This window comes from Homarus americanus, unplaced genomic scaffold (assembly GCF_018991925.1).
Source record: "Homarus americanus isolate GMGI-L3 unplaced genomic scaffold, GMGI_Hamer_2.0 scaffold29703, whole genome shotgun sequence".
In the NCBI taxonomy this organism is placed as follows: Eukaryota; Metazoa; Arthropoda; class Malacostraca; order Decapoda; family Nephropidae; genus Homarus; species Homarus americanus.
In genome coordinates this window covers 1-20,529 of record NW_024718832.1, presented here as the reverse complement: position 1 = coordinate 20,529, position 20,529 = coordinate 1, and positions in this window count along the sequence as shown.

Genomic DNA, 20,529 nt, shown 5'->3' with positions numbered 1-20,529 from the left:
TTCATGGCTGACAAAAAACAGTTTATTGGCTGACAGCACAAGTGAGAGATTAATGTTTTTCTCAGTTTATATCACTCGTATACTTGGTCTGTTGGCCAGTTAGTCTACGTGGGTGTTTGCTCCTGTCTGTCTCCAGGACATTTTGGTTCCACTGTACCTGGGTGTGTGGTCAAGGAAGGTGCGGTGAGGGACTTAACCGTAAATCATGTTGGGTTTTAAACACGAACGTCGCCCCCGCCCCAAGGTGTCTCTCTCTCTCTCTCTCTCTCTCTCTCTCTAGTATTATTTTCTTATTGAAGGAGCCGTAAAAGGGATGACTAGAACAATCAGATACTGTCACTTGAGGCGGCCGAGAGCTTATACTGGTGATTAGTGGAGACTGATCACCCTGGGTAGTCTGTCCCCCCTCTCACCCACTCTCCCCTCTCACCCCTCCACCCTATCACCCCTCCACCCTATCACCCCTCCACCCTCTCACCCCTTCAGCTTATCTCCTGTGATGGTTAAACGCCGTAATACTACCGTGGGGGTTAGGTTTGGTTAGGGGAGGTTAGCATTAGGTTAGGTTAGATTAAAGTTAGGTTAGGTTATTAGGGTTAGGCTTGGTTAGATTATTAAGATTAAGGATTAGGCTTGGTTAGGTTAGCTTATCATTAGGGTGGTTAATCTTCAGGTAAAATATCCTGTGGAACTAGTCTTCAGGTGATCACCCGGGTATAATAAATACCTGTGCCAAACGACCTAGATGGCTGGTTGGCTCCGTGGTTGTCAATTATGACATGCCAGACGGTAGGATTAGTCGTTCAATCACAGGGATTAGCCAGGCGGCACAACTGTCTAATCGGGCTGCCTTGCCTTCTTTGGGGGACTTTAGATTCAACTTGTGATTAAGAGCCCTGACCAATGACCACTAACAGCTCTCAGTAATTACATAATAGTAGTAATGGTTACCTCAGCCTCCCCCTGCTGCCACTGTTACTCTCTCAATAAAACACTAAGTTGATTATCGCAATTGTATATTTTTTTTATCTTATTATTATCGTTTATTACTTATGTTCACTGTAATTTTGAAGGAGTTTCTAGACCTCTGCGTATCTTGTTAAATCTTCTAACTGTATGGCAGCCACGGGGGGAAGGAGGGAGGGAGTATATATGTATTGTGAACTAATAATTGTGTCTTGGGAGGAAGTGACATCTTGATCTGCCCAATACTCGTTCGGTCGTCTCTGAAGTCTGTTTATTTAATTATTATATATATATCCATTATTGTATGGAATAGTGTGTGAATAAAAAACAAAACATTAACGGTAATAACGAAAAAACATTATTAGATTGAAGAACAAAAACAGCATCAGCAACAACACTAATAACAACAACAATAACATTTAGTAATAAAAAAAATAAATTGAAAATAACTACCATCAACAACAACAACAGTAGCAGCAATAACACCAACAATAACAACCATAACAACACTATGAATAATAACAAAATTAACAACACTATGAATAATAACAAAATTAACAATACCATCAAAAATAACAGTTGAAATAATCGTTGCCAGAGCTTAAAATAATTGGCACTGGCACTGTGTTGAGACAGAAGGTATAGTGGCCCTTGTGTAGTGTGAGGGGCAGCAGAAGGTAGTGTGGCCCTGTGTAGTGTGAGGGGCAGCAGAAGGTAGTGTGGCCCTGTGTGGTGTGAGGGGCAGCAGAAGGTAGTGTGGCCCTGTGTAGTGTGAGGGGCAGCAGAAGGTAGTGTGGCCCTGTGTGTGAGGCAGCAGAGGTGGTGTGGCCTGTGTGGTGAGGGGCCCTGTGTGGCGTGAGGGGCAGAAGGTAGTGTGGCCCTGTGTAGTGTGAGGCAGCAGAAGGTAGTGTGGCCCTGTGTGGCGTGAGGCAGCAGAAGGTAGTGTGGCCCTGTGTGCGTGAGGGGCAGCAGAAGGTAGTGTGGCCCTGTGTGGCGTGAGGGGCAGCAGAAGGTAGTGTGGCCCTGTGTGGTGTGAGGGGCCCTGTGTGGCGTGAGGGGCAGCAGAAGGTAGTGTGGCCCTGTGTGGTGTGAGGGGCAGCAGAAGGTATGTGGCCTGTGTGGTGTGAGGGCCCTGTGTGGCGTGAGGGGCAGCAGAAGGTAGTGTGGCCCTGTGTGGCGTGAGGGGCAGCAGAAGGTGTGTGGCCCTGTGTGGTGTGAGGGGCAGCAGAAGGGTGTGGCCCTGTGTGGTGAGGGGCAGAGAGTGTGGCCCTGTGTGGCGTGAGGGGCAGCAGAAGGTAGTGTGGCCCTGTGTGGCGTGAGGGGCAGCAGAAGGTAGTGTGGCCCTGTGTGGCGTGAGGGGCAGCAGAAGGTGTGGCCCTGTGTAGTGTGAGGGGCAGCAGAAGGTAGTGTGGCCCTGTGTGGCGTGAGGGGCAGCAGAAGGTAGTGTGGCCCTGTGTGTGAGGGGCAGCAGAAGGTAGTGTGGCCCTGTGTGGCGAGGGGCAGCAGAAGGTAGTGTGGCCCTGTGTGGCGTGAGGGGCAGCAGAAGGTAGTGTGGCCCTGTGTGGCGTGAGGGGCAGCAGAAGGTAGTGTGGCCCTGTGTGGCGTGAGGGGCAGAGCAGGAAGAGTGGATTAAGGGGTATAATTGTTACATTAGTGTGGTCGATCTCTGGTGTACTGTACCTAACAACCTACCTAGCTCACGCCTATTCTCTCTCTCTCTCTCTCTCTCTCTCTCTCTCTTCTGTTTATAATTTTCATTCTTTTTCTCCTTTCTTTTCTTTCTGTTTTATTTTATTTTATTTTTCTCTGTTTTTCTATTCCTATTCTTTTTATCGTTTCTCTTTATTTCCCGTTTGTCATTCTGTCTGTGCCTGTCCTTCCGTCTCTCTCACCTCCTCACACAGATAGTTTCACCACTACAAGTATTACCATTTAACACCATCAATCACAAATCACACCTACATAAACCAACAGTAATTTACCTCTAAACCACACCATCACCCTCACCCCTCAACCTAAACCACACCACCCCCCCACCCTAAACCACACCACCACCCCTCACCCTAAACCACACCCACCCTCACCCTAAAACACACCACCTCACCCTAAACCACACCACCCCCCTCACCCTAAACCACACCACCCCTCACCCTAAACCACACACCACCCCTCACCCTAAACCACACCACCACCACCACACCCTGAACAGTTAGGATTATGACGCACCCAGGTGACATATACAGGTATTGCAAAATAAAAGAATAATTATTACCTGTTTTATATCACCATGAATATTCCAGAAAGGTGACCATAGGGCTTATGCGCCTGATGTCATGGCTGAATAAATCGCAATATTTGTGACGAATAAATTGGAAGTAAATCTGAATAGGAATGAATATCGACAGAGGAAGATTTATTTATTTATTTTATTTATTTATTAACTTTTTTGCTTGGAAATTCTTTTACTTGTAGATGAAGAAATATTTGAATTCTAGTTGAAATAATTACATTTGTTTATTGTATTCTTCAGTAGTATTATTAGTATTTTGAATTTGATAATGTGTCCCTGATATAAATTGATTTTGAACTTGATTTTGAGGACCGAGTGTTAGCTAGACCCCGGAGGTTGACCAGCACTTGGTATTTGTGTTATCATCTCGACTTAATTATATGCCAAAGCAGTCTCTCTCTCTCTAGCAGATCACGTTTGGATAACCATGGAAAAAGTAGATCCATTCACACGAAAGTCTAGCCACCCCTAACCTAACCCCTCACCCCCCAGGTAGGATTACGGTGGTTAATCAATAGTGAAATGAGTTGGGATGTCTAATCTTCAGGTGATCCCAGTCTTGTACCCAGAGTGAACCTTTAATAATTTTCACTAGACTCTTGTTAGTACAGATCGACCTCGCCCGACCTCTGCCTCCGACTTCTTTTATGTGGTTGGTCGGTCACTAAGTCATTTTAACTGGTGAATGTGTATGTATGTATGTATGTATGTATGTATGTATGTATGTATGTATGTATGTATGTATGTATGTATGATCACCCTGCCCCCCATCTTTAGAGGATCCACCTATTGTATGTGTTTCAACAAGGTGAAGAAACACTTAGAAAAGGAAGGAACATTTAGGTCAACATACAGGAGAGAGGATTTACACACACACACACACACACACACACACACACACATCTTTGAAAGCCATTAATTATCTTGAAACTAAAGAGGAATGAAGGTGTTACTGGGAAAACAAAATAGGCGATGCGATCCTTATGATAGGAACAGAGGCAAACACGTATCATTAGTCGAGCGCCGTGTGTCAGGGGCGAAGGATCGACTGTGTTGGATAAATAGTTTAGCGTTTGAACTTTCGCTTACCTTTTGTGTGAGACGGGGGTGCAGGTATTGTTCTGCTTAATAGGACAACACAGGGATTGTTTCAGTGACGTGTGTGTGTAGTGGGGGTGTGTGTGGGTGTGTAGTGTGGGGTGTGTGTGTGTGGGGTGTAGGGGTGTAGTGTGGGTGTAGTGTGTGGGGTGTGTAGTGTGGGGTGTAGTGGGGTGTAGTGTGTGTAGTGTGGGGTGTAGTGGGGTGTGTGTTTGGGGTAGTGTGTGTGTTTGGGGTGTAGTGTGTGTGTTTGGGGTGTGTGTTTGGGGTGTAGTGTGTTTGGGGTGTGTGGTTGGGGTGTAGTTTGTGTGTGTGTGTGTATAAAATAACATGAAAATATATATATTACAAACGTTTGATTTATATAAGAAAGTGGTTATAATATCGTATAAAATAGTTTGTATAGTCTTTATATTCTCACTTGTGTGTATATTTAGTCCTTTAGATGATCTCATTAAACTACCTCATTGTATCCTATTAAAACACTTTAGATATTCCTAATGATAGTGTTTAGTGCGTGTATTAGTAAACTAGCTGTCATTCCAGGGCCCTTGCACTTACCTACCATTACTTGCTAAAAATTAAGCCGTCGCAATGTAATCATTTCTATTTATATTTTACAGTAAAATGATTAAAACAAAAGGGTCACATAGTTTAAGTTTTAACGGTGAATGTGATAGAAAATGAGTGTATTATCACCATCGTCATCATCATCATTATCGTCATCATCATCATCATCGCCATCATCATCGCCATCATCATCGCCATCATCATCATCATCGTTGTCATCATCATCATCATCATCATCATCTTGTCATCATCATCATCATCATCATCATAATCATCATCATCATCATTATACATATCATTGTTTGTGAAGTGTATGATAGAAATTAGACATCATAATGGGCACTTAATTAGATCCAGAGAAGTGTTTGTTTTTGAGGAGGTCAGAGGGACAACTGTTGACCCAAAGAGCACCTTAGCGACTCACCCTCTCGACCTTTCATCATCATCATATATAATACATCTCTGCAGGACTCATACTTCAAGCTACATGTATATTACACACTGAAGACAACGGCCCAAAGCTTCCATTTTCGGCTGTGAGATAATGAGAGGGCGGGGACCATGGAGACAGGTGAGGGTGTAGAGAGGTGTTGGTGGTGGTAGTGATGATCGAGAGGTGGTAGCTGGTGCAGGTTAGTGACTGGTGATGATAGTGGTTGTGTTGGTGGTAATGGGATGGTGTGGTGTAAGGTGGGAAGATGGTGGTAGTTGTGGTAGTAATAGAGGTGATACAGGTGGGGGGAGAAGGTCATACAATAAATACTCAACCTTAAAATTAGTTGGTCAGTGTGAAGGAGCCGTGTTTACCTGCCCAACCAGCCTCAGGTGTGTCGGGTAAGGGTCATCAACTATTTTAAAACTGCTATTGATTACCTTCTATATATTATTATTATTATTATTACCGGGTCTATAGGTTTAGTTTTTGTTACAAAGCACACATACAAGTAGCGTATGTGTTGTTTATATGTGGGGAAATATACAATAAATTCGAAGGCAGATTTTATGAGAGCATTATAATAAAGAAAAGGGTTAATGTAATTGTTTTAAACATAGATTCATACGTAAGCAATATTCTCATGCAGAGAGAATTATAAATTACTCTAGTCAATGAAAATTAAGTAGATCTGTAGTCAAAACCAATGTTGAACGATCTAACATGATGATAATATCGTTAACAAATCGAAGCTGTGAGAGAAAAAAACAAGACATGTAAAACTCAATAGAATGTTTATGGTGAGTGTGGAGGAAATGTTGACGACCTCACATAAGTTACCGCTGGGTGAACCTTTATGGCAGCAGTCACTAGTCGTCCACCAAGGTTGATGGTATGGTGGGCCATCAAGAAGCAGCCCACACATATAAGGAACCTGCTAGCACAGGGACGAGCACGCCCATGTTTTTTATCAATGTTTTTTATGTTTACAAAATAAACAAGTGACCAGTGCAATAAATGGTGCCGATAATTTTTTTCTTTTAAGATGTAGGTATCGTTAGCATCAGGTTGGCAGTTACGTGTAGGAAATCCCCGAGCCATATTGATGGTTAGACGGCAGGCCTGGAGGTGGTGGGCGGTGGCAGAACAGGCTCCTTCATTGCACCTCTGGACTCCATGGTCATAACGGCACCCGTCTAGAGCCTTACCTGTCTACTGAACCTGGGCATGATGGAGTAAAGACCCGTCCAGAATCTTACTGTGACCTGGGCATGATGGGAAGACCTTTCCAGAGTCTTACTGTGGACCTGGGCATGATGGGGTAAAGACCCGTCCAGAGTCTTACTGTGACCTGGGCATGATGGGGTAAAGACCTTCCAGAGTCTTACTGTGGACCTGGGCATGATGTAAAAAGACCCGTCCAGAGTCTTACTGTGGGCCTGGGCATGATGGGTAAAGACCCGTCCAGAGTCTTACTGTGGACGTAAACATGATGGGGTAAAGACCTTTCCAGAGTCTTACTGTGGACGTAAACATGATGGGGTAAAGACCTTTCCAGAGTCTTACTGTGGACGTAAACATGATGGACTAAAGACCCGTCCAGATGTTGGGAGAAGGTTAACAGACAGCCGTACATGAACTTGTACGACCAGGAAAACACAACCTTTTCCTTACAATCTTATTATAAACTTAACGTGAGGAAGTATTGACAATCTCGTGAGCCATAGAGGACGATGACGACCTAACAAAGTAGTACTCACATAGAACCTTCCTGGAACCTGTATAAACTAAATTAAATTCTTCTAGCTCAACAGACACCACGTCGAACATGTTAAGATGAGACCTTGATCCATATCCGTACGAAGACCTCACCTACAGGAACACCGCCGCAGCTCCAGGAAATCTCTGTAACCTGAGCGTGTAGGAGCGGCGTGTTTGTTCTGGAGGCTTTACTGGACACTGGGGAAGTTAACAAGTGTCACTAGTAAGGGTTTTACTGAGGCTTGGACGAGGTGATGTGGGCGTGTGATGAACGCTGGAGGTGCCGAGGGGGGGCGTAGATACTGGAAGATCGTCAGCAGTGTCTCAGGTTTCCATGGGTACCTTGCTTAGGGTTGAACTGGAATCCTGGAATTGAAGTCACACTGTAATTGAATAACTTAATAACCGTTAAGTTTGCTGTGATATTGTGAAATGTTGTTACCATTTTGTTATTGTTTATCTTTAATTGTTTTACTGATGATTAATAGAGTCGTATTCCCGTAAGGTGTTGGTACAAGTCAGTGTAGTTCCGGTGGCTTAAATATTTACGTATCTTCACTATCTTCATCATTCATTATACAGTTGACTCGTCGGGGATGTAGAGGGACAGTGTATTCATTACTCTGTCCAGTGTTCATTCATTTTAACTGTTGACTGTATCACTTTCATCCGGGTTCTGCTGCTTCTTCTATCCTTGTAAAAAAATTGCAATTTATTCACAGTGATAATCGACGCAAAGTGACCATAGTAAAAGTTAGAATTTACAATGCACCAGAACTGGGAGCATGATGGTGTTGTGTTGTGCTTGGTGGTTGTGTTGTGCTTGATGGTGTTGTGTTGTGCTTGGTTGTGTTGTGTTGTGCTTGAGGTGTTGTGTTGTGCTTGGTTGTGTTTGTTGTGCTTGATGGTGTTGTGTTGTGCTTGATGGTGTTGTGTTGTGCTTGGTTGTGTTGTGTTGTGATTGGTGTGTTGTGTTGTGCTTGATGGTGTTGTGTTGTGCTTGATGGTGTGTTAAAGTTGTGCTTTGTTGGTGTTGGTGTTGTGCTTGATGGTGTTGTGTTGTGTTGCATTTTCCTGTGTTGGAAAGTGATGAACAGTGCGGGTAGTAGTGAGGAGTAGTGGGTATAGTGAGGCTGGTCTGGCTATCAAAACAAGGGAGTGGTGGAGGGCGTTGTAACGTGGTGAAGGTCGTCTGCATCTTAATGGTGAAGCACACACCCTCATGACTCACACTTGACTCACACACTCTTGACTCACACACACTCTTGACTCACACAATCATGACTCACACTTGACTCACACACCTTGACTCACACACCTGACTCTCACACACCTTGACTCACACAATCATGACTCACACTCTTGACTCACACCTTGACTCACACACCTTGACTCACACAATCATGACTCACACTCTTGACTCACACACCTTGACGCACACACTTGACCACACCTCTTGACTCACACAATCATGACTACACTCTTGACTCACACACACTGACTCACACCTTGACTCTCACACTCTTGACTCTCACACTCTTGACTCACACACTTTGACTCACACAATCATGACTCACACTTGACTAACACACTTGACTAACACACACTTGACTCACACACACTTGACTCACACACCTTGACTCACACAATCATGACTCACACCTTGACTACACACTTGACTAACACACCTACTCACACTCTTGACTCACACACACTTGACTCACACACACACTTGACTACACACTTGACTCACACACCTTGACTCACACACTTGACTCACACACACTTGACTCACACACACTTGACTCACACACCTTGACTCACACACTCTTGACTCACACAAGTGTACAGTACTGTAAATAATAATGTACAGTTGTTGCTAAAAAAAATTCCGTACGGCGCTTAAAAATGGGTGGCATTTATTTATATATTAACACATTTATTATCATACATTACCACACTCATCACCATACATCACCACACTCACCATTCACCATCACAACATCACCATACCCAGCATATATACTGTACCATGACCATACACCACAACACTCACCATTAACATTATCCACCACCCCCATAACTATCACCATATACCACCATACACACCATAACTAGGCGTGATAAGAGTCTCGGCGCCTCACGAGACCAGGCGAGGACACAATTACGAGATACGAGACAAAAGGAAAGGAAAACAACGAAAATTTTTCCCCACTTATAAATTAGATGATTAGTTTTTTTTGTGTATCTGAAGCTGAGATATTTGGCGAGATCTTTTCACCTTCTTTCCCGGTCTACCCCTTCCCTTCATCATCTCTTTCCCTACCCTTTCCCTTTCTTGTATTTCCCACCCCTTCCTCTACCCCTATCCCTACCCCTTTTGCCTCCTCCCTCTTAAGCTGAGATATGTGCCAGAACTGCATATCTCCTTCCCATCTCCTCCTTCTCACTGCCCTCCTCCTCCTCCTACCTTCCACTCATCAAACTCCCATCTCTTCTTTCTTCCTATATTCTCCCGCCTTCTATTCCGTTTCTCCTCCTCCTCAATCTCCTCTCCTCCTCCTCCTAATCTTCCCGGTTTAAGTAACACAGTAGCTCTCAGGCCCAGCACTTATGGGTCAGAGTTTGTGAGTTATGAGAGACCACTGGGGTGTTGGTGGCTCGGTACCCTTAGTGCCCAGTTAGATGTGGCCTAGTTAGTGTGGCCTTGTTATTTTGGCCTTGTTACTGTGTCCATGTTAATACGTTTTGTTGTTACTTGATAATACTCTCGTATATATTGGTTGCCTTCTGTTACTTGTATAGATATATGTAGTCCTCTTGCCCTTGTGGTACGTGGGGGTCCTTCTACTCTTATCCTAGGTAATATATGGGAGTCCTCCTCATGTCGAGAGATGTGGTCATGACTTCTTATTCCTCTTTCTTTCTTTCTTTCTTTCTTTCTCTGTTTTCGTTTCTTCTTTCTTATTTAGCCTTCCTTCCTTCCTTCCTTCCTTCCTTCCTTCCTTCAGCTGGACTTGCTTGGTATGCTCCCTGTTGCCTCCCTTAGTTCATGAACCTCGTCCTGGTGAAACCGTGTTTGGACAAAGACTTAAAAGACTTAATTACTTATTTTGTATAATTTCTCAGTTGAAGTAAATTATGTTATTAATGCATCCAGTTAGTTGAGCACTGTAGGTAATTAGTGTTTGTTGGAGTTATATTACCTAATGAAACAACTGATTAATTAAGCAGCTGGAGATTATGAATTTCCGTAGGAAGGAAGGAAGGAAGGGAAATTACATTCATTTAGTCTTGTGTAATGAGTCAGCTGAGTGGATGTGTTGTGTGCTGAATATCCTCTCGTGTGTTGATCGGATCTCTTAAAGGCCAAACCGACTCTATATTAATACTCAAGTAGCTTTAGAGTACATAATAGTACCTGGACTCTATATCTCCTATATAATGTCATCCTTGAGTACATATTTGTCTCAGTTATGACTTTTGAGCCGTTTAAAATCAATATCAACAAAGTTCAAAAATTAAAATAAATGATGCAGTAATTTATTTTCACCAACAGTATTATTATTTATTATCACCATTTTTTTATTACACCACCTCATGCACGTCTGAGTGTTGGTTGGTCGTGTTTACTGAGCGTCAATATGTGTAGTCGTAAAGGCTGTGGGGTCAGTAACTGGAACACGATATTGGGAGTCAACTCAATTGGCGTTCACGTGTGTCCACTCTATTGTGACGACGTGTGGTGGTGGTGGTGGCGGCGGCTTTGAGGGTGCTTCAAGATAGGTTCCTGGGTGTGTTTTGTAGCTGAGTGTTTTGTAGCTGAGTGTGTCTTGTAACTGAGTGTGTCTTGTAAGTGAGTGTGTCTTGTAAGATTTGACCAAGATAATCCACAAACACAAGAGAAAATTTGACAGAGACAGACAGAGAGACAGGACAGCACACCTGAGAAATCAACCAAATAAAGTAATAAAGAATTGCCTTAAAACCCCCCCAAAAAAAAAAAAAAAATAATAATAATAATATAATAATAAAAATAATAATAATAATAATAATAATAATAAATCGTCGTCCAAATTCACAGACAATTTTTAGGTTAATTTTTACTCGTTGCTAGAGAGAGAGAGAGAGAGAGAGAGAGAGAGAGAGAGAGAGAATACCGACCCCAACTCTATGTACTATTTGAAATTAATTACTTGATTCGTTCTTCCAAAATTTACGCAGGAAAAAACGAACGAATCTTTGTGAACCCGGAAACCTCACCAGACACAAAGACTTCCTGACACCAGCCACTGAGAGTCTTAAAGTCTTCCTGGTCTTAGTCTTCAGGCGGTAATTCTCCCCAAGATGATTCATATAGACTGTTGGAGAGAAAAGAAGGGAGGTTCTTTTCTTGGCTGCTTATTTTCTCAATTACCGAGAATGTAACTTTCCATGCATAAGAGTGTTTCATTAAGGCTAAATGAATGTGTGGGGAGGAGGGGGGGTTGGTGGGGGGAGAGGGGGTTTGGTTGGGAGGTAGAAGGGGGATGGGGGGAGGAGGAGTTGGTGGGGAGGAGGGGTTGGTGGGGAGGAGGGGAGTTGGTTGGGGGTGAAGGGGGTTGATGGGGGAGGAGGGAGTTGGTGGGGGAGGAGGGGTTGCTGGGGGGGAGGAGGGGTGGGGAGAAAAGGGAGAATGGAAGGAGGAGGGGGGGTTAGTGTGGGAGGGGAGGGTTGGGGGGGAGGAGGGGTTGAGTCCTCCCCGTCTAGCAACTACTAATTAATGCCCGAGATGAAATACTCCTGGGAGGAATTTTATAATGTGAATCTCATGGGAGGGAAATTAATGCTCATAAGAAGGAAATAAATACCTGTAGGTGAAATTCTCCACAGAGGAAATTAAATACCCTAGGGAAAATACTCACAAGAAGGAATTTTTAAATGGCCCGATTATAGAATACGCGGAGAAGACAAATACAGCAATGTTCCGAAAAGGAATTAAAATGCCCTGAGTTAAAAAGGCAACTGAGGAAAACGATGAACCACGATAATGAATTTTACACTGATGAATCTTATATATGTGTCGTAATATAAGCTGTGAGTTAGGGTGTCTAATCTTCAGGTCATCTATTATAACATAACAAAATATTAAAGACAAGAGTGAAATTCTTTTGTTGTATTTTTAAAGGTAAGAAAGCAAGGTGAGATAGTTAATTAATTTCAGGTGTTTTAGTGAGTGGTTGGCGTCCAGGTGTGGTGATTAAATGAATATATGAAATGGAAAATAATATCAACAATATATTCTTAGAGAGAGAGAGAGAGGGTGATTAAGATAGAGAAAGAAGCAAATAAAGATATAGAAAGGAGATAGATAGAGAAAGAAAGAAAGAAAAAAGAAAGAAATTTAGATAGATAGAGAGAAAGATACGTTATTACCTGTGTGTAGGTATTAGGTAGGCTTCTCACCTGTCCACGCTCGACTCCCTTTAATACCTTCTTCTCCTCTTGTGTTTTTGTATCTTCATTATCTCTCTGTTATCTCTATCTTATTCCTTATTTTTATCTGTTCATTATCCCTCCTTATTCTCCTGATCTTCTCGTCTTTCCATTAATCATCTTTTATTCCTTATTAACTTTTCTTTCTTCTTTCTTTCTTCTTTCTTTCTTTTCTTTTCTTTCTTTCTTTCTTCCTTCTTCCTTTTCCTGCTTTCCTCCCTTCTTTCCTGCCTTTCTTTCTCCTTTCTTCCTCCTTTCCTCCTTTCCTCCTTTCTCCTTTCTTCCTCCTCTTCTTCCTCTTTCTTCCTCCATTCCACCCAACCAGATCCACTGACTCAGTTATGTAAAAGAGAAAAGATATAATATTTACATTACATTAACGTAAGATCAAGATTCACCACGAGAAAGATTTTCCAGCCAGTTACCTTTACCTGGTCGCCCCTCACCTGTAATTATTACTTTGATGTGGTCGAGGGTTGTAAGAGGGGGGGTAGAGTGGGGAGGGATGAGGGGAGGAAGGGAGGACAGGGACTACCTTTTGCAATATCTCGTGTCTAATTAACGGGAGGAGGAGAGAATCTTATGGGTGCGGTGTGGAGGGTGGGTGGGGTTAGAGGTGGGTTTGGGTGGTTGGTAGGTGTGGAGGTAGAGTGAGTTTGTGGGTGGGTTTTGTGAGACGGGTGTAGGTGGTGAGATGCTTGGTAGGGTGGGCTGGTGGAGGGTAAGGGGTTGGGATAGTGAGATGGGGTTACCAGTTCTTTATATAAGATAGTCAAACAATAACAACCTACCTGAAACTCGTCCATTAGATAGTCAGATTAATTATCACAGCACTATGGCAACCAGGTGAAAAGTAATATTTATTTTATTTACCAAACTATATATGTGTGTGTAGAGGAGAAATTCAAAAGATTTGTTTAGGAATATCGGTTTATAAACAAGGTATGACAGCCATGGGCCAATCAAAACTGAAGGATATTTTATAGCTATCATTTGATTGGACTTGTAAAAACTGGATTTTTGATGTTGACGTTTTGAGTTCATGTCTGTGTTTCTACTGTTTATTTCATTATTGTTTGCGTTAGTTTATACTCTCAATAATATGAAATGCTATGGAGCCGGAGGTCAATATGTCAAGGTCACAAGGTCACTCATCTATGACTGGACGTGATTGGTTGGCACCACGGTCCAATGCATTGTAATTGGCCGGAGGATGAGTGGGGGTGCTGTTGCTATTGATGCTGTTAGTAGAGTATGCTGTTATGCTGTAAGTGACGGAAGGCTTTTGTAGGCTTTATGCTGTTCCTATTGTTTCTGTTTTAGTTAGTGGGTCACGTGAATAAATTAGTTTGTAAGGTTAGGTTAAGTTAGTTAGGTTAGGTTATACAGGTAGACTAGGTGAGGTTAGCGTGAGAGTGTTTAATTATCACGTGAAATAGCGTGTCTAATCTCCACGTGTTCCTATAACAGTTCTCTCACACTATGTTCGACTAGCATGTTCTTCAGTATGATCCAGGTGTTTAATACAGGTGCCGCAGGTGTGTGTGTCGGTCTGTCTGTCTACCTGATACGGATGTGACTCAGGTGTGGGTGAGGAAGTTCAGGCGACCGAGGGCAAGAGGTGGAAGTGAGGTGGGGTTAGGGAGGGGGAGGGGGTGTCAATGGGATGGCGGTGTGTGTGTGTGTGTGTGTGTGGTTTAGCGGTAGTTACAGGATATTGTCTGCAACTACACTCACCACGCCGCCGCCAACTCCTCTACCTGCCGCCCTCTTCCTCCTCCTCCTTCCATACCGACTCTACCCTTCAGCGTCCCATCATTCTCCAGTTCTCCATGCCCTCATCTCCTCCTCCCCCTTACAATCCTTCCAATTCCTCCCCATCATTCCATCCCATCAACCCATCTCCACCCCTTCCCATCCTACTATCCCCCTTCCCATTCTCTACTCCATCATCCCCTGCCTATCCTACCATTCCTCCTTCCTCCCCATCATCCCATCCCATCCCATCACTCTTTCCCATCACCCATCACCCTCCTCTCCACCCCATCACAGCCCGTCACAGGAGACAATGAGTGTGGACGACTTCACCTCACCAAGTGTCGAGAGCTTTAATAATCCCATCATTAAGCTTCACCAACCAGGGCGTAGCCGGCACACTAACTTATTATATTATATACCTGAGTTATGTTATATACCTGGAGTTATACACCTGAGTTATATTATATACCTGGAGTTATATTTTATACCCGGAGTTATATTATACACCTGGAGTTATACACCTGGAGTTATATACCTTGAGTTATATTATATACCTAGAGTTATATTATACACCTGGAGTTATATTTTACACCTGGAGTTAATTTGAAGACTCTAATATAATTTAACTCTTGTATTTGTTACAATGTATATATTGGAAGAGTTTACTTGCATAACTAAACGATTTTAAGTGTGTATTTTGTTGTATAATTATATATTTTATTCTTCATATCATTTACTATTTACTAACATTGTATAATAAAAAATTATGGATAAACAAATTAGTAAAATAACCAAATGAATAATTAAGGAAAGTTGAATAAAATTGAGAATTGAAATAAAAATGAACCTTGTGGAGAATAGACGAAAGAGAGAGAGAGAGAGAGAAAGTAAAGGATGGGAATTTATCGTATGAGAAAGATTAGTGTTACGAATCGTGAGAGGCAGAGGAGAAAATGAGTGAGATTAGTTTAGAGTTGGTTCGTAAAAGGAGGGAGGGGGAGGAGGGGGGGAATGGAGGGGAGGGAGGAGAAAAAAAGTTGTACGTGAAAGCTGGAGGGAGGGAGGAGGATGTGGGAGGGAGGGGATGGGGTCGTGGGAGGGAGGACGTGTTCGTGGGAGGGAGGGGATGTGGTCGTGGGAAGGAGGGACGTGGGGTCGGAGGGAGGGATGTGGTCGGGAGGGAGAGACGTGGGGTCGTGGAGGGAGGGATGGGGTCGGGAGGGAGGGATGTGGTCGGGAGGGAGGGATGGGGAGTCGTGGGAGGGAGGATGTGGTCGTGGAGGGAGAGATGTAAGTCGGAGGGAGGGAGGTCGGAGGAGGGATGGGTCGGGAGGAGGGATGGGTCGGGGAGGGAGAGATGGGGCTGGAGGGAGGGGGAGGGGGCTGGAGGAAGGAGGGACGTGGGTCGTGGGAGGGGAGGGACGTGGGTCGTGGAGGGAGAGATGGGGTCGGAGGAGAGATGGGGTCGGAGGAGGAGGGCAATGTGGAGGGAGAGAGATGGGGTCGGAGGGAGAGATGTGGTCGGGAGGGGAGGGATGGTCGTGGAGGGAGAGAGGGTCGTGAGGGAGGGATGGGTCGGGAGGGAGGGATGTGGTCGTGGGAGGAGGGATGGGTCGTGGAGGAGAGATGGGGTCGTGGAGGGAGGACGTGTCGTGGGAGGGAGGGATGGTCGTGGAGGGAGGACGTGGGTCGGGAGGGGAGGAGGTAAGGTCGTGGAGGGAGGCTTAAAGTTCGAGGAAAGAAGTGCAAAGGTTAGGTGGGAAGGAGGGAATGACTAGGAAATGGAGGGTAAGATTAGGGATTGGAGGAAAGATTAAAGAGAAGGATTAGGGATTAGGAGGAGGAAGAACAAGGGGAGAAGAATGATGAGGGAGTGAATTCAAGCAGAAATGAACGTTGACTCGGTGGATTGGAAGATTATGAAGGAGAAGGAAGGAAGGAAGGAAGAGGAAGGAACGATGAACAGTACGGGATGTAAGGTGAAGGATTAGGAGGAAGATCCGTGTGATGGAAACAAAGGTTAAACAGGGATTATGGATTAGGAGGAGAAGAGGATGAGGCAGATGAGTGATAGTGTGTGGGTGGAGGGGTGGATGTAGTGTGGATGGTTCCTGACACCTGGGGCAGATGGAAGGTGAAGGTAGACACACACACACACACCATCACACACACACGGTAAGGTGAGGGTCGTGTTACTCGCCAGTTTTTCAGGACCTTGTTGTTGAGTCTTTGTTGCCCACCGCTGCCTGGCGGTGGCTTATTGTGTTGTTCGGTCAGGCTGTTGACGCTCTCCTGGCGTGTGTAGTCATCTATCTTTACCTGTGTGTGTATGTATGAATGTGTGTGTGTGTGTGTGTGTGAGGGTCCACCTGCCTTCCTGTGTGAGTGTATGAGGGGAGTACACTGGCCTCACTTGTGTGTTCCGCAACACTACAGTTTGGCGGATAAATTCCTTCAGTGTCTTTTTCCTCTGGTCCAATGGTTATTGTCCCTCGGTGTGGCAACAATAACAGAAGCGTTACCTAAAGACTTAGTGTGGATAATGCGGTTGTGTCTGGATAAAGTTGCTTATGTCTGGATAAGAGTGTTATATCCGGATAAAGCGTATTATGTCCGGATAAAGCGGGTTATATCTGGATAAAGCGGATTATATCCGGATATAGATGTTTATATCCAGATAAAGTGGGTTATATTCGAATAAGCCAGTGGTGCCCAGATAAAGCCGATGACTATTGACCTTATGTTATGTATTCTCACCTGGCCATTCCTGTTGACATGTTTTTATATTCTACATTGTAATGACTTAAATATTAATTATCTTATACCACGTGTGTGTGTGTGTGTGTGTGTGTGTGTGTGTGTGTGTGTGTGTGTGTGTGTGTGTGTGTGTGTGTGTGTGTCTCACCATACTGAGGCACGCCATTAGAATAAAAAACACATCGACGCCTTCTGATAACGATAAAATGCCGCCAGTTGTAAATTAAGCTGGAAATAGTCTTTTTATATAATGGTGTGGTATTAGCGGAGGTTTAGGTGGTCAGGCAGTGGGCGGGGGGGCGTGCTGCCGACCTTCTGTGTCAGGTAAGAGGCACCGCCCACATCACTCATTCAGGCGATGTAGGAGGGGGGACGAACTGGCTTGTGGTGGGTGGGGAAGGTGGGTAAGGCTAGAATAGGATGGGGAAACAATTGGTTGGGTAGGGCGGGATGTCGTGTTAGGGAAGGATGGGGAATGGTGATGTTATGGGTTGGGGTTGTGAGGTCGTGTTTTAGGTTAGGTTGGGGGAAGACTTTAGAGATGGTAGGATGGGGGGCATGGGTAGGGAAGTAAGTTGATGAGGACACGGTTGGGATAGGGTAGATGGGCAAGACTTGCAATGGGTGTGGAGGTGTGGAGGGTGTAGAGTCGGGTGGGGAGCACAAAACTCAAGAGTGGGGAGCTAAGAATTTGTAGCATTAAGGTGGCCACAGGTTGGGCAGTCAGGGTAGGTGGTGGGCAGGCAGGGTAGGTGGTAGGGTGGTGGGGCACACTGTAGGTGGTAGGGTGGTGGTGGTGACGGGGCACACACTGAGGTTGGGCGTCACCCTGTATAATTATGAGGCGGCGTTGGTGATTGTGGTAGTGGTGGTAGTAGTGAGGGAGGAGCAATGTTGGTGAGAAAGGGTGCTGGTTGTGATGGAGGGATGGTGGTGAAGAAGGGACGGTGGTGACGGTGAGGGAGGGATTTGGTGATGGCATTGGGGATGATGGAGGTGAGGGAGAGGAGGTGGTGTTGAGGGGCGGGGCGGTGGTGAGGGTCGGGCGTGCCAGGTTGAATCTACTTATATTAATCGCTGGAAGAGGAAGACAATGGGACGGATACGATGGGGTGTAGCCAATTAGTGGGCAGTGGCCGGATGGGCACAATAGACGTCGTGGTATTGCCCAGGATTATGGGTTGGGGGAGGGTGATAGTATGGTTATGGGAGGATGGGGTTCGGCAGAGGTTATGGGTGGTGATGGCAGTTACGGGGGATGGGGTTAGTGGCAGAGGTTATGGGTGGTCGGGGTGGTATACAGACTAGGTTTATGGGGTTATGGGTACCGGCAGGTGTTGTGGGTTGTAAACAATGGAAGGCCATGGGAGTCGTCGGTTATTATCTTCGACCGTTGAATAGATTTGGAAAAGAATGAGAGTAATAATGAAGGAAAAGGAGATGGGGAGAAGGGAATGAGTCACAATGGAAGAGGGGGAGGAGGAGGACATGATGATGGGGAGAGAGAAACGAGATGGAAATAGTGATGATGGAACATATAAAAGATGGGGAAGGATAATGAGAAGAGAAGAAGAGGAGGAAGAGGTGAGGGAGGAAGAGGTGAGGGAGGAAGAGGAAGAGAGCTATAAGAGAGGAATTAAGTTGATTAATGATAAAGGGAAACGGTATTGGGAAAGTTGTAATAAGTAATGTTCATGGAAGAGAGAATAGACGATAAATACTTGAAAAGGAGGATAACTAGATATTTGCTTTATGTTCATAGCACGAGAGGTTCAGTATAGGTTCTGGTTGTTTTGAACCTTTGTAATGTGATTAGAACCTCTTATATAGTTCTTCTGGAATGTCTTGCTTGATGAGGTTTATTCTCTCTCTCTGAAGATTAGTATTTACTTATTAATTTATATATTATGAATGAGTCACTGAATAACAGTAAAACACTAGATGTAATTGTAAATCATGTATAGGCCTCCCTAAAACCCATGACACACACACACACACACACACACACACACACACACACACACACCACACATACACACACACACACACACACACACACACACACACTACACACACACACACACACACACTACACACACACACACACACACACACACACACACACACACACACACACTATACCTGTGTATACCGCTAATGTGTGGCAGGAATACAGAAGCAGGAAACACGTACATTAGAACGCCTATGTTTAGTATATCGTTTAATTAGTCCCGCGTAACGAGAGTATAGAAGGCGAGCTGCGGTCTGGTAGTGGAGGGAAGTGGCCAGGGGAGGCAGCAGCGCCACTAACTTTGCCACTAGGGATTACTGGTGAAGGGATTATAGGGGAGGGGTGAGTGGTTGGGGGGTGGTGATGGGGGTAGAGGTTGTTGTAGTCTCTGGAGCCTAGGAGGTAGGAGGAGCCTAAACATGGATGGAGACAGTAGGTGGATGAGAGGAGCCTACAGACGTGGATGGGAGTTAGTTGGAGGGTGTTAGAGTGGTAGTGGTGGAAGTGTTGAGTGGATGAGTGTTGGTGGTGAAGTGTGAGTGGTGGAGAGTGTTGAGTGGTGGAGAGTGTTGAGTGGTGGAGAGTGTTGGTGGTGTGGAGCTGTTGGTGGGTGAGGGGTTAGTGGCCAGGTTTGGGGCAGGGACGGCAGGTAAGGAGGTAATAAGCACATTAATGGCACCTGACATAATGTAGCGATCGACTTCAGCATAGTAGTTTCTAGCAGGGCCTGAGGTGGACCTTTCGAGGATGACCATTATTGAAATTAGGACTATGTTTGTCCGTCCGTCCATTCGTCGTCATTAAGCTCCATTATATTCGAGGGCGACCTACTAAAACGACTATACAAATGACTGAGGACGACCCATCGAAAACGACTACAAACGACACTGAGGACGACCCGGTGTATGACTGACAACCACAAGACGACCACCACAGGCCGCTGAGTGACGAGGAGATTCCGTGTACAAGGAAGATAAAGTCCTGAGACACGACGTGGGACCTTGACACTGTATTGATCAACTTCCCCTTCCTCTCCCCTCTCCTTCCTCTTTATCAACCCCTCTTTCTTTCCCCTTTTCTCTTTTCTGAACACCTTTTCCTCTCCTGAACCCCTGTTTTCTCTCCCTCCCCTCCTCCTCACCCTCCCTCACCCTTCCTTCTCACCCATCACCTTATCATCCATCACCCTACCTCCTCCCTCATCCCTCCTCCTTACCTCCTTCCTCTCACCCCAACTTCTAATCACTCCTCCTCCCTCCCCTAACCCCCTCCTCTCACCTCACCCCTCACCGCCCAAAGTAATCGGCCCCGTCAGTAGTTATAACGGGTGACGATGGACAATTAGTCAGGGAACTTGCTTTTGTCTGAAGGTGCAGTGATGAATCGTGTTCGGGGCTATATAGGAAGACA